The sequence below is a fragment of the Arachis ipaensis genome, chromosome B1, assembly GCF_059453495.1.
Source record: "Arachis ipaensis isolate K30076 ecotype BB chromosome B1, ASM5945349v1, whole genome shotgun sequence".
Taxonomy (NCBI): domain Eukaryota; kingdom Viridiplantae; phylum Streptophyta; class Magnoliopsida; order Fabales; family Fabaceae; genus Arachis; species Arachis ipaensis.
Genome location: NC_142436.1, coordinates 124,127,086 through 124,141,664, shown reverse-complemented (window position 1 = coordinate 124,141,664; position 14,579 = coordinate 124,127,086). Strand labels below are relative to the sequence as shown.

The 14,579-nt window shown below is 37.4% G+C and overlaps 1 non-coding gene across 1 annotated transcript; it reads left to right on the top strand.

Annotated features, from left to right (window-relative positions):
- Positions 1-4,825: 4,825 nt before the first annotated feature.
- LOC148578230 (small nucleolar RNA R71) lies at positions 4,826-4,933 on the top strand. Its single transcript, XR_015903320.1, has one exon. It is a non-coding gene; the product is annotated as a small nucleolar RNA R71 (small nucleolar RNA).
- The last annotated feature ends 9,646 nt before the right edge of the window (positions 4,934-14,579 follow it).

Sequence of the window (14,579 nt, the reverse complement as noted above, 5' to 3'; positions counted from 1 at the left end):
CGTCACACATAATCATCACCTTCATCACGTTCTTGGGTGCGAATGGATATCTTAGAAGCGAAATAAGATGAATTGAATAGAAAACAGTAGTACTTTGCATTAATCTTTGAGGAACAGCAGAGCTCCACACCTTAATCTATGGAGTGTAGAAACTCTACCGTTGAAAATACATAAGTGACGGTCCAGGCATGGCCGAGATGGCCAGCCCCCTAAAACATGATCAATAGTCTCCTAAGATGAACAATGGATTAAAACTGAGACCAAAGATTTTAAATACAATAGTAAAAGGTCCTATTTATAATAAACTAGCTACTAGGGTTTACATGAGTAAGTAATTGATGCATAAATCCACTTCCGGGGCCCACTTGGTGTGTGCTTGGGCTGGGCTTTAGTGTTGCACGTGTAGAGGTCCTTCTTGGAGTTGAACGCCAGCTTTTGTGCCAGTTTGGGCGTTCAACTCTGGTTCTGGCTTCTTTTCTGGCGCTGGACGCTAGATTTGGGTAGAAAGCTGGTGTTGAACGCCAGTTTACGTCATCTATTCTTGGCCAAAATATGGACTATTATACATTGCTGGAAAGCCCTGTATGTCTACTTTCCAACGCAATTGGAAGCGCGCCATTTTGAGTTCTGTAGCTCCAGAAAATCCACTTTGAGTGCAGGGAGGTCAGAATCCAACAACATCAGCAGTCCTTCTTCAACCTCTGAATCTGATTTTTGCTCAAGTCCCTCAATTTCAGCCAGAAAATACCTGAAATCACAGAAAAACACAAAAACTCATAGTAAAGTCCAGAAATGTGAATTTAACATAAAAACTAATGAAAACATCCCTAAAAGTAACTAGATCCTACTAAAAACATACTAAAAACAATGTCAAAAAGCGTATAAATTATCCGCTCATCACAACACCAAACTTAAATTGTTGCTTGTCCCCAAGCAACTGAAAATCAAATAGGATAAAAAGAAGAGAATATACTATAAATTCCAAACTATCAATGAAACAGAGCTTCAATCATATGAGCGGGACTTATAGCTTTTTGCCTCTTGAATAGTTTTGGCATCTCACTTTATCCATTGAGGTTCAGAATGATTGGCATCTATAGGAACTCAGAGTTCAGATAGTGTTATTGATTCTCCTAGTTCAGTATGATGATTCTTGAACACAACTTCTTTATGAGTCTTGGCCGTGGCCCTAAGCACTTTATTTTCCAGTATTACCACCGGATACATAAATGCCACAGACACATAATTGGGTGAACCTTTTCAGATTGTGACTCAGCTTTGCTAAAGTCCCCAATTAGAGGTGTCCAGGGTTCTTAAGCACACTCTTTTTTTGCTTTGGACCTTGACTTTAACCGCTCAGTCCCAAGTTTTCACTTGACACCTTCACGCCACAAGCACATGGTTAGGGACAGCTTGGTTTAGCCGCTTAGACCAGGATTTTATTCCTTTAGGCCCTCCTATCCACTGATGCTCAAAGCCTTGGGATCCTTTTTATTGACCTTGCCTTTTGGTTTTAAGGGTTATTGGCTTTTTGCTCTTGCCTCTTGGTTTTAAGAGCTTTTGGCTTTTTCTGCTTGCTTTTCTTTCTATTAATTTTTTTTTCGCCTATTTTTTTTTTCTGCAAGCTTTGTTCTTTGCTGCTTTTTCTTGCTTCAAGAATCATTTTCATGATTTTTCAGATTATCAAATAACATGTCTCCTAGTCATCATTCTTTCAAGAGCCAACATATTTAACATTCTTAAACAACAACTTCAAAAGATATATGCACTGTTCAAGCATAAATTCAGAAAACAGGAAGCATTGTCACCACATTAATATAATCAAACTAAGTTCAAGGATAAATTTGAAACTCATGTACTTCTTGTTCTTTTGAATTAAAACATTTTTTATTTAAGAGAGGTGATGGATTCATAGGACATTCATAACTTTAAGGCATAGTTACTAACTACTAATGATCATGTAATGAAGACACAAACATAGATAAGCACATAACATAGAAAACGAAAAACAGAAGAAATAAGAACAAGGAATGAATCCACCTTAGTGATGGTGGCGTTTCCTTCTTGAGGAACCAAAGATGTCCTTGAGCTCTTCTATGTCTCTTCCTTGTCTTTGTTGCTCCTCCCTCATTGCTTTTTGATCTTCTCTTATTTCATGAAGGATGATGGAGTGCTTTTGATGTTCCACCCTTAATTGTCCCATGTTGGAACTTAATTCTCCTAGGGGGGTGTTGATTTGCTCCTAATATTTATGTGGAGGGAAGTGCCTCCCCTGAGGTATCTCAGGGATCTCTTGATTTGCAGCCACATGTTCTACCACTGAGCTATAGACCCTTGAGATGAATCTTTCCATCTCCCATGACTCGGAGGTGGAAGCCTTTGTCTTCCCTTCCCCTCTTTTAGAGGTTTAGGTACCATCAATGGTAATGGAAAAACAAAAAGCTTATGCTTTTACCACACCAAACTTAGAATGTTGCTCGCCCTTGAGCAAAAGAAGAAGGAATAGAAGAAGAAGAAGATATGGAGGAGATGGAGGGATGTGTGTATAGATGTGAGTGGTGGATGGAAAACAGAAGGGATGGTCATGAATGGAGAGATAGAGGGTGAGGTGGGGGGGGATCCTGTGAGATTCACAGATCCTGAGATGATCCTGTGGGTCCACAGATCCTGAGATGATCCTGTGGGGTCCACAGATCTTGAGGTGTCAAGGCATTTACATCCCTGCACCAATTAGGCATGTAAAAATGCCTTTAAACACAACTCTGGGCGTTTAGCGCCAGGTTGGTGGCCATTTTGGGCATTCAACGCCCATTTGTGTGCCATTTCTGGCGTTGAACGCCAGAACCATGCCTGTTTTGGCGTTCAGCGCCCAGAAGCTGCCCATTTTGGGCGTTCAGCGCCAGAACCATGCTCTGTTCTGGCGCTGAACGCCAGACAGATGCTCCTCCAGGGTGTGATTTTTCTTCTGCTGTTTTTGATTCCGTTTTCAATTTTTATATTTATTTTGTGACTCCACATGATCATGAACCTACAAAGACATATAACTAAGAAAAATATAGTTAGATAAATAAAAATTGGGTTGCCTCCCAACAAGCGCTTCTTTAATGTCAATAGCTTGACAGTGGGCTCTCATGGAGCCTCACAGATGTGCAGAGCTTTGTTGAGACTCTCCAACACCAAACTTAGAGTTTGGATATGGGCGTTTAACACCAAACTTAGAGTTTGGTTGTGGCCTCCCAACACCAAACTTAGAGTTTGACTGTGGGGGCTTGGGTTGACTCTGCTTTGAGAGAAGCTTTTTCTGCTTCCTCTCCATGGTTGCAGAGGGAGATCCTTGAGTTTTAAACACAAGGGAGTCCTCATTCCATTGAAGGACTATTTCACCTCTGTCAACATCAATCACAGCTCTTGCTGTGGCCAGGAAAGGTCTTCCTAGGATGATGGATTCATCCTCTTCCTTTCCAGTATCCAGGACTATGAAATCAGCAGGGATGTAAAGGCCTTCAACCTTTACTAACACGTCCTCTACTTGTCCATAAGCATGTTTTCTTGAACTGTCTGCCATCTCTAATGAGATTTTAGCAGCTTGCACCCCATAGATTCCCAGTTTCTCTATTACAGAGAGGGGCATGAGGTTTATTCCTGAACCAAGGTCACACAGAGCCTTAAAGATCATGGTGCCTATGGTACAATGTATTATGAACTTTCCAGGATCCTGTCTCTTCTGAGACAATGTCAGTTGATCCAGATCACTTAGTTCATTGATGAACAAGGGAGGTTCAACTTCCCAAGTATCAATGCCAAATAATTTGGCATTTAGCTTCATGATTGCACCAAGGAACTTGGCAGTTTGCTCTTCAGTAACATCCTCATTCTCTTCAGAAGAGGAATACTCATCAGAGCTCATGAAGGGCATAAGGAGGTTCAATGGAATCTCTATGGTCTCTAGATGAGTCTCAGATTCCTTTGGTTCCTCAGAGGGAAGCTCCTTATTGGTCACTAGACGTCCCAGGAGGTCTTCCTCCTTGGGATTCACGTCCTCCTCTCCCTCATTGGGTTCGGCCATTTTGCTTATGTCAATGGCCTTGCACTCTCCTTTTGGATTCTCTTCTGTATTGCTTGGGAGAGTACTAGGAGGGATTTCAGTGATCCTTTTACTCAGCTGGCCCACTTGTGCTTCCAAATTTCTAATGGAAGACCTTGTTTCATTCATGAAACTCACAGTGGCCTTGGACAGATCAGAGACTAGATTTGCTAAATTAGAAGCATTTTGTTCAGAGTTCTCTGTCTGTTGCTGAGTGGATGATGAAAAAGATTTATTACTGTTAAACCTGTTTCTTCCACCATTATTAAAGCCTTGTTGAGGCTTTTGATCCTTCCATGAGAAATTTGGATGATTTCTCCATGATGAGTTATAGGTGTTTCCATAAGGTTCACCTAAGTAATTTACCTCAGCTATTGCAAGGTTTTCAGGATCATAAGCTTCTTCTTCAGAAGATGCCCCTTGAGTACTGTTGGATGCAGCTTGCATTCTATACAGACTCTGAGAGATCATATTGACTTGCTGAGTCAATATTTTATTCTGAGCCAATATGGCATTCAGAGTATCAACTTCAAGAACTCCCTTCTTCATAGGCGTCCCATTACTCACAGGATTCCTTTCAGAAGTGTACATGAACTGGTTATTAGCAACCATGTCAATGAGTTCTTGAGCTTCTGCAGGCGTTTTCTTTAGGTGAATGGATCCACCTGCAGAAGTGTCCAGTGACATCTTTGATAGCTCAGATAAACCATCATAGAATATATCTAGGATGGTCCATTCTGAAAGCATGTCAGAAGGACACTTTTTGGTCAACTGTTTGTATCTTTCCCAAGCTTCATAGAGGGATTCACCTTCTTTCTGTCTGAAGGTTTGAACATCAGCTCTAAGCTTGCTCAGCTTTTGAGGAGGAAAGTACTTGGCTAAGAAAGCCGTGACCAGCTTATCCCAAGAGTTCAGGCTGTCTTTGGGTTGAGAATCCAACCATAATCTAGCTCTGTCTCTTACAGCAAAAGGGAAAAGCATGAGCCTGTAGACTTCAGGATCTACTCCATTAGTCTTAAAAGTATCACATATCTGCAAGAATTCAGTTAAGAACTGAAAAGGATCTTCAGATGGAAGTCCATGAAACTTGCAGTTCTGCTGCATCAGAGAGACTAATTGAGGTTTCAGCTCAAAGTTATTTGCTCCAATGGCAGGAATGGAGATGCTTCTTCCATGTAAATTGGAATTAGGTGCAGTAAAGTCACCAAGCATCTTCCTTACATTATTATTATTTTCGGCTGCCATCTCCTCTTCCTGTTCGAAAATTTCTGAAAGGTTATTTCTTGATTGTTGTAATTTAGCTTCTCTTAATTTTCTCTTCAGAGTCCTTTCAGGTTCTGGATCTGCTTCAACAAGAATATTCTTGTCCTTGCTCCTGCTCATATGACAAAGAAGAGGGCACAGGAATAATAATAATAATAATATGGATCCTTTATACCACAGTATAGGGATCCCTATGTGAGTAGAAGAAGAGGGGTAGACAAAGAATGTAATATAATGGAAGAAACACAACTGTGAGGATGGTTGAGATGTGAGATGAGATGTTAGTAAATGAATAAATAAATAGAATAAGATGGGAGAGGGAGAATTTTCGAAAAATATTTTTGAAAAAGAGTTAGTGATTTTCGAAAATGGTTTTTGAAAAGTGTTAGTATTTTTCGAAATTTTTTTTAAAATCAAAAATAAAAATAAGAATAATTAGTTAATAAAAAGAAATTTTTGAAAAAGAGGGAAGATAATTTCGAAAATTAGAGAGAGAGAGTTAGTTAGGTAGTTTTGAAAAAGTTAAGAAACAAACAAAAAGTTAGTTAGTTAGTTGAAACAAATTTTGAAAACCAATTTTGAAAAGATAAGAAGTTAGGAAGTTAGAAAAGATATTTTGAAATCAAATTTTTGAAAAAGATAAGAAGATATTTTTGAAAAGATATGATTGAAATTGTTTTTGAAAAAGATTTGATTTTTAAAATCACAATTAATGACTTGATTCACAAGAAATCACAAGATATGATTCTAGAACTTAAAGTTTGAATCTTTCTTAACAAGCAAGTAACAAACTTGAAATTTTTGAATCAAAACATTAATTGCTATTGTTATTTTCGAAAATTTGGTATAAAAATAAGAAAAAGATTTTTGAAAAATGTTTTTGGAATTTTCGAAAATAACTAAGAATTTTGAGAAGGATTTGATTTTTGAAAAAGATTTTGAAAAAGATAAGATTTTCAAATTGAAAATTTGATTTGACTCATAAGAAACAACTTGATTTTAAAATTTTTTGAAAAAGTCAACTCAAATTTTCGAATTTGATGAGAGAAAAAGGGAAAGATATTTTTTTGATTTTTGAAATTTTTATGAAAAACATGAAAATTATGCAATGCATGAAATTTTTAGATCAAAACAATGAATGCATGCAAGAATGCTATGAATGTCAAGATGAACACCAAGAACACTTTGAATGTCAAGAGGAACACCAAGAACTTATTTTTGAAAAATTTTTAATGCAAAGAAAACATGTAAGACACCAAACTTAGAATTCTTTAATGCTTACGCACTAAGAATTTAAGAATGCATATGAAAAACACCATACAACACAAAACAAAAAATCATCAAGATCAAACAAGAAGACTTACCAAGAACAACTTGAAGATCATGAAGAACACTATGAATGCATGAAATTTTCGAAAAATGCAAGATGCACATGCAAATGACACCAAACTTATAACATGACTCAAGACTCAAACAAGAAACAGAAAAATATTTTTGATTTTTATGATTTTCTAATTTTTTTGGATTTTTTTTCGAAAATTATATGAAAAAGAAAAATAAGGATTCCAAAATTTTTAAGATGAATTCCAGGAATCTTTTGCTCTTTAGTCTAAAGCTCCAATCAAAGGGTCAGGCATGGCTTAATAGCCAGCCCAGCTTTAGTATGTAACTCAGACATGACACGTCTAACATGCCCTACAGTCATGGCTTTACAGCCAGCCACGCTTCATGAAACACTAGAATTCATTCTTAAAAATTCTGAAGAAAAATATATTTTTGAAAATATTTTTTTTTTTAGATTTTTTTCGAAAACAAGGGAGAAATTTTTGAAAGATTTTTTTTTTGAATAATTTTTGAAAATAAAACAAAAAAGAAAAGTACCTAATCTGAGCAACAAGATGAACCGTCAGTTGTCCAAACTCAAACAATCCCCGGCAACGGCGCCAAAAACTTGGTGCACGAAATTGTGATGTCCAGGCTCGAACAATCCCTGGCAATGTGAGCAACTTGGTACGCGTAATCGTGATTACACTTTAATGATGTAAAATTCATGGCTCTTTCTTTCCCTGGCAATGGCGCCAAGAACATGGTGCCAATACCATGGTTCACAACTTCGATACAACTAACCAGCAAGTGCACTGGGTCGTCCAAGTAATACCTTACGTGAGTAAGGGTCGAATCCCACGGAGATTGTTGGTATGAAGCAAGCTATGGTCACCTTGCAAATCTCAGTTAGGCAGATATAAATTGATAATGGTGTTTTCGAATTTAATATAATAAAATAGGGATAGAAATACTTATGTAATTCATTGGTGAGAATTTCAGATAAGCGAATGGAGATGCTTTCGTTCCTCTGAACCTCTGCTTTCCTGCTATCTTCATCCAATCAGTCTTACTCCTTTCCATGGCTGGCTTTATGCAAGGGCATCACCGTTGTCAGTGGCTACATCCCCTCCTCTCAGTGAAAAATATGCTCACATGCTCTGTCACAGCACGGCTAATCATCTGTCGGTTCTCGATCATGCTGGAATAGGATTCACCCTCCTTTTGCGTCTGTCACTAACGCCCAGCACTCGCGAGTTTGAAGCTCGTCACAGTCATTCAATCATTGAATCCTACTCGGAATACCACAGACAAGGTTTAGACTTTCCGGATTCTCTTGAATGCTGCCATCATTCTAGCTTACGCCACGAAGATTCTGGTTAGGAGATCTAAGAGATATTCATTCTAGCTTATTTCATGTAGAACGGAAGTGTTTGTCAGGCACGTGTTCATAGGGGAGAATGGTGATGAGCGTCACACATAATCATCACCTTCATCACGTTCTTGGGTGTGAATGGATATCTTAGAAGCGAAATAAGATGAATTGGATAGAAAACAGTAGTACTTTGCATTAATCTTTGAGGAACAGCAGAGCTCCACACCTTAATCTATGGAGTGTAGAAACTCTACCGTTGAAAATACATAAGTGACGGTCCATGCATGGCCGAGATGGCCAGCCCCCTAAAACGTGATCAATAGTCTCCTAAGATGAACAATGGATTAAAACTGAGACCAAAGATTTTAAATACAATAGTAAAAGGTCCTATTTATAATAAACTAGCTACTAGGGTTTACATGAGTAAGTAATTGATGCATAAATCCACTTCCGGGGCCCACTTGGTATGTGCTTGGGCTGGGCTTTAGTGTTGCACGTGTAGAGGTCCTTCTTGGAGTTGAACGCCAGCTTTTGTGCCAGTTTGGGCGTTCAACTCTGGTTCTGGCTTCTTTTCTGGCGCTGGACGCTAGATTTGGGTAGAAAGCTGGCGTTAAATGCCAGTTTACGTCATCTATTCTTAGCTAAAATATGAACTATTATATATTTCTGGAAAGCCCTGGATGTCTACTTTCCAACGCAATTGGAAGCGCGCCATTTCGAGTTCTGTAGCTCCAGAAAATCCACTTTGAGTGCAAGGAGGTCAGAATCCAACAGCATCAGCAGTCCTTCTTCAACCTCTGAATCTGATTTTTGCTCAAGTCCCTCAATTTCAGCCAGAAAATACCTGAAATCACAGAAAAACACACAAACTCATAGTAAATTCCAGAAATGTGAATTTAACATAAAAACTAATGAAAACATCCCTAAAAGTAACTAGATCCAACTAAAAACATACTAAAAACAATGTCAAAAAGCGTATAAATTATCCACTCATCAAGAAACTATGGCATATTATATATCAAATCGGAGCCCCAGACGTTAGCTTTCCAACGCAACTGAAACCACATCATTTGGATTTCTGTAGCTAAAGTTATAGCCGTTTGAGTGCGAAGAGGTCAAGCTAGACAGCTTAGCAATTTCTCCAACTTCTTGTATTCCTTCCACTTTTGCATGCTTCCTTTCCATCCTCTGAGCCATTCCTGCCCTGTAATCTCTAAAAACACTTAACACACATATCAAGGCATCTAATGGTAATAAGAGAGGATTAAACATAGGGAACTTAAGGTCAAAGAAGCATGTTTTCAATCAAAGCACATAATTAGGAAGGCAAATGTAAAACCATACAAATAGTATGAATAAGTGGGTAAAGAGATGATAAAAACCACTCAATTAAGCACAAGATAAACCATAAAATAGTGGTTTATCAACCTCCCCACACTTAAACATTAGCATGTCCTCATGCTAAGCTTAAGAGAAACTATAAAAGTGAAGAGGAAAGATAGAATGTATGAAATGCAACCTATTTATATGAATGCAACTACATGCTAAGATGTTTCTACCTACTTGGTTAAAAGTAAATAAATTCTCCAAGACAAACATAAACCAGATTTCACTAATTCAAATCATACAATAAAAAGCAAATAAACTTGTAAGAAGATAGCTCATGAAAGCATGGAACATAGAATTGAGCAATGAACCCTTACTAGTAGTGTATATCACTCTAACTCTCAAGTGTCTAGGGTCAATCTCTCTACTCTTCTCTAGTCATGCTTTCTAAAATTTGTTCTTCACCTAACCAATCAACAATATTTAATATACCAATGCAAACATCATGAGGTCTTTTCAAGGTTGTAATGGGGCTAAGGTAAGGGTAAGGGTATATGTATATGGCTAAGTGAGCTTTATAAATTGAATCTTTAATTAACCTAAGCTTTCACCTAACATACATATACTCTATATAACTCTAGAATCATGCCTAGCTACCCATAGTCTTCACTTTTGCATTACATACTCATGTATCAATTTTTGTTTAATTTTATTACATATGCATTGATCTTTTATTAACTTAACATTGGGGTAATTTTGTCCCCTTATTTATATATATATATATATATATATTTTTTTTTTTTCTTTTTTCTCTTTTTTTTAGAGAGACATAAAAACTAGAATAACATATCAATGCATATGAAATTTTTAATTTTCTGTTTTACATGAGTAGGTGCCCAAATTTTCCAATATTCAAAATTAGAAACATGATACATTCCCTTATTAACACAAGTTCCCACAGTTTCCTCACACTTAATTGTTGCACAATCCCTATCTTAAGCTAACCAAAGATTCAATTGGGATATTTAATTATTTTTCTGCTTAAGACTAGTGATGTGGTAAAATACAGAACAAATGGGGATTAAAAGGCTCAAAGTGGCTGACAAGGGTGATTTAAAGGGTAGGCTTATTTGGGATAAGTGAGCTAAAATCAAATAATGGCCTCAATCATATGCAAGCATGTAAATACACTAAATAATGGACATATAGATTGGAACAAAATATAGATTACAATCATAGAGAAGGAAACATACAGGAATAAAATATTTATGGTTAAATAATGTAACCATATAAATAAGCTCAAATCTCACAGGTTGTGTGTTCTTTAGCTCAAAAATCATGTTCCAAATACAACTTCAAACAAATTTAACACAAAAATTTTGATTTAAATTAGTGAAATACTATAAAAATTTCTTGAAAAAGAAAATATTACTTCAACCAAGTAGTACAATATGCAAAAAATCAAACAAATATGCAATCAAATATGTAAATGCAACAACTAACAAGGAAAATAAAACATTGGTGTTTGAGAAGGAAATTCTAACCCACGGAAGTCGGTATCAACCTCCCTACACTTAAAGATTGCACCGTCCTCGGTGCATGCTAAGATGTGCAAGTGGACGGGTTGTTCCAACTGATGCTTTTCTTCAAGGATTATGCAGATGGACTTGTTTGTCTCCCTTTTAGAAGTTTCTCCTTTTTTCCGTCTTTGGTGGCCAGCCTGAAAGAAGAGGAAAAGAAGAACAGTAACCCAGAAATAAAGATAAAATGAAATATGGTTGGGTTAATGCCAGATAATGAGGGTCTCAATTACATGGTGGCTACAACATGCAAATGAGAAAACAATAGAAGTACATGGCAAATCAAGAGTGCAAAAATTTGCAAAAATAGGGAAGAGAGTGTGGGTAAGGAGAGATAATATAAATTTATGTCAATGTAAAAGTAATACAGGTAAAAAAAGATTGGCATTGATATAAATAATATTATCTAACCAGAATAAAATAAGTCACTAAGCACTAAAATAATACAAAAAAAGACACAACAGTTAAATAGGAACAAGTGACACCAATGGAAAAAATAAAAAATTTAGAAAAGAAAAGAAAAATATGCACAAAATTAAAATACAATGAATGAAATATGCAAACAAATTAAATAAAATAAAATGAGAGTAAAAAAAGGATGAGAAGTGAATAAAGTAAGAAAGAAAGAAGAAAAAAAGAAAAATTAGGATTGGAAAAGATAAGAAAAATAAGGATTTGGGGAAGAAAAGATAAGATATTTTGGCTGATCTGAATATTCTGTGCGCCGCATGTGACGCGGACGCGTGGGTGACGCGGTCGCGTGGTGCGTGATAAGGTCAGGTGACGCGAACGCGTGGGTCACGCGATCGCGTGACCTGATTTGTGCGATTGGCCCGAGTGCAGCCTCGCGGTCGCACAACTCTCTGTTCGAAACTTGGTATTGCCAAAATCCAGGGTGACGCAGTCGCGTGGTCGACGCAATCGCGTGAGTGGCCATCATGGGGATATGACACGGACGCGTGAGCCATGCGTCCGCGTGGTAAGGCGTGTGTGATCAGCACCAGTCCAGCACCATTCTCGCACAACTTTCGGTCGTGCATCCTTTCTTACGTCGATTTCCAGGTCATGCGGCCGCGTGGGTGACACGGTCGCGTGGGAGGCCAAAGTTCCCACATGACACGGACGCATCAGTGACGCGGTCGCGTGGGGTCAAATTATGCTAAAAGCGCGCCTCCAGCCACGCTCTCGCGTGACTTTCTGTTCGTTTTCTTTTCTTCCCATTGCACTGGTGACGCGGACGCGTCAGCGACGCTGCCGCGTCGCGTGCATGCTTTTTTTTTTATATCTGAAAAAAATGCAGAATGCAGTGTTAATATGAATGTGATGCAAAACTCCAGGTTCAATATAATAAAATAAAATAAAACTCGAAAACAAATAAAACTAAATAAAAATGAAAAAGGAACGATCATACCATGGTGGGTTGTCTCCCACCTAGCACTTTTAGTTAGAGTCCTTAAGTTGGACATTTGGTGAGCTCCCTGTTATGGTGGCTTGTGCTTGAACTCATCCAGAAATCTCCACCAATGTTTGTATCTCCAGTAACCTCCGGGGTCCCAAACTAGGCATGTAAAGCCCTTAAGAAGCTTCAAACAGATTCTTAGGCTCCCGGGGTGACAAATGTCAGAGCAAATTCCAGGATCCCAAATCTTGCTTTTACACCCATTTTTGTCGGGATCTGTATTTTTCCAGCCGGGTGATAAGTAATTTGAATTCTCACTGCAGCTACCAAACAGCTTCCTAGACCCATTCAATTGAGCTTTACACCAACCTTTGCGTTTAAACTTAAAGCTTCCCACCATAATGAACCTTGCAGGACAATTCTTACCACTGACCATCTTCCTCTTACTCTTAATGCCACAAAGAGCTCTAAGTTGACCATCCGTCTCCAGTAGCCCATATTCAAGTGGAATTAGAAAGCTAAGGGATATGAATTTTACCCACTTGAATGTTGTGAAGGATGATGGAAACTTAGGGGGAGGGGTCTCCAATAACTTTGGTAAGGTGATTCCAAGATCCACTCCCTTGTGCTCTTTGACAACTTCCACCTCTTTGCAAGCTTCTTCAAATTCAACCTCTTCCTCTTGGTAGCTTTTCTCCAATTTAATCTCTTCTTTATTGCTTACCGAGGGCATGGGAGGCTGTGCTTCTTCTTCTTTAATCTCCATCTCTTGATCGACCTCTTCCAAGTCCTTAGTCATGATATGCATTGGAGGTTGTACACCCTCCTCAGCATCAATTTCAATCGCCTTGGAAGGAGGTTTTATAACCTGACTTTCCCATGGAGGTTCAGCATCTCCTAAGTCTTCAACCACTTCTTCCTCTGCAACTATTATGGCTTCCTCCACTTGTTCCAATACAAAGCCATGTTCCTCATTGTCCACCGAAGTTTCTAGTGTCTCCTTCATGCTTTGCTCTTCTTTTGATTTTCCACATATAGCCATGGGAGTTTTTTGAGTCCTCAGATATTGGGAAGCTATTATATTTACTAACTCGCCTAAGGCGGCCGCGAAATTTAGCACACTCTTATTCATCCTTTCTTGCCTTTGAAGAATAACACGAAGTCTGTCATCCATTGGAGGTTGGGGTGGATATGAGGATTCATTGGTTAGGAGAGAGGGTTCATAATAGAAAGGTGGTTCATCTTGATAATGATATGGAGATGGTGAATATTGAGGTGGTGGTTCATGAGAGTAGTTGTGTTGGAAAGGTGGTGGTTTTGTGTATGGTTCATTTAGCTCATAAGGTGGTTGGTATGGTGGATACGGGTTAGGGTCATATGGAGGTAATTGGCGGAAAGGGGCTTGTGAGTATGGTGGTCCAAAGTCATGTTGAGGAAAGGGTTCATAGGCATATGGTGGTGGTTGTTGATAGTCCATTGGAGGTGGTTGTCGCCAAGAGGGTTGATCAAATCCTTGTGGCTCCTCCCATCTTTGATTGTTCCAACCTTGATGCCTGTTCTCATTGTAATTTCTTCTTCCTGCAACATAATTGTAACCAGACTCATAGCCAAATGGGTGAGAGTTCATAGTAGCAAATAAAAATTAAAAATGAAAAATAAAAACAAATTTTAAATTAAAAGGTTATTTAAATTTTGAAATTTGAAAATTAATTTTTTTTTGAAATTTGAAATTTGAAATTTTGAATTTTGAATTTTTGAAAATTGAATTTTGAAATTTGATTTTTTTGAAATAAGATAAGATAAGATTTTTGAAAAAGATATGATTTTTGAAAAAGATTTGAATTTTGAAATTTAAATTTTGAAATTTTAAATTTTGAAATTTGAAATTTGAATTTTAAATTTTTTTTAAATTTGAATTTTGAAAATTGAAAATTGAAATTTGAAATTGGAGTTTTTAAATTTTGAATTTTTGAATTTAATGAGGAAAGAGAAAAACAATAAAATGACACTAAACTTAAAATTTTTAGATCAAAACGAAGAAAACAACTAAGAACTACTTGAAGGTCAAGATGAACACGAAGAACAACTTGAAGATCAAGATGAACACCAAGAAAATTTTTTTTTTGAAAAATTTTTAATAATTAAATAAAAACCAATAACCTCTTAATTTATAAAAAAAAGCAAAAATAAAAACAAATAAACAAGCAAAAAGCAAATATTTACAATAAC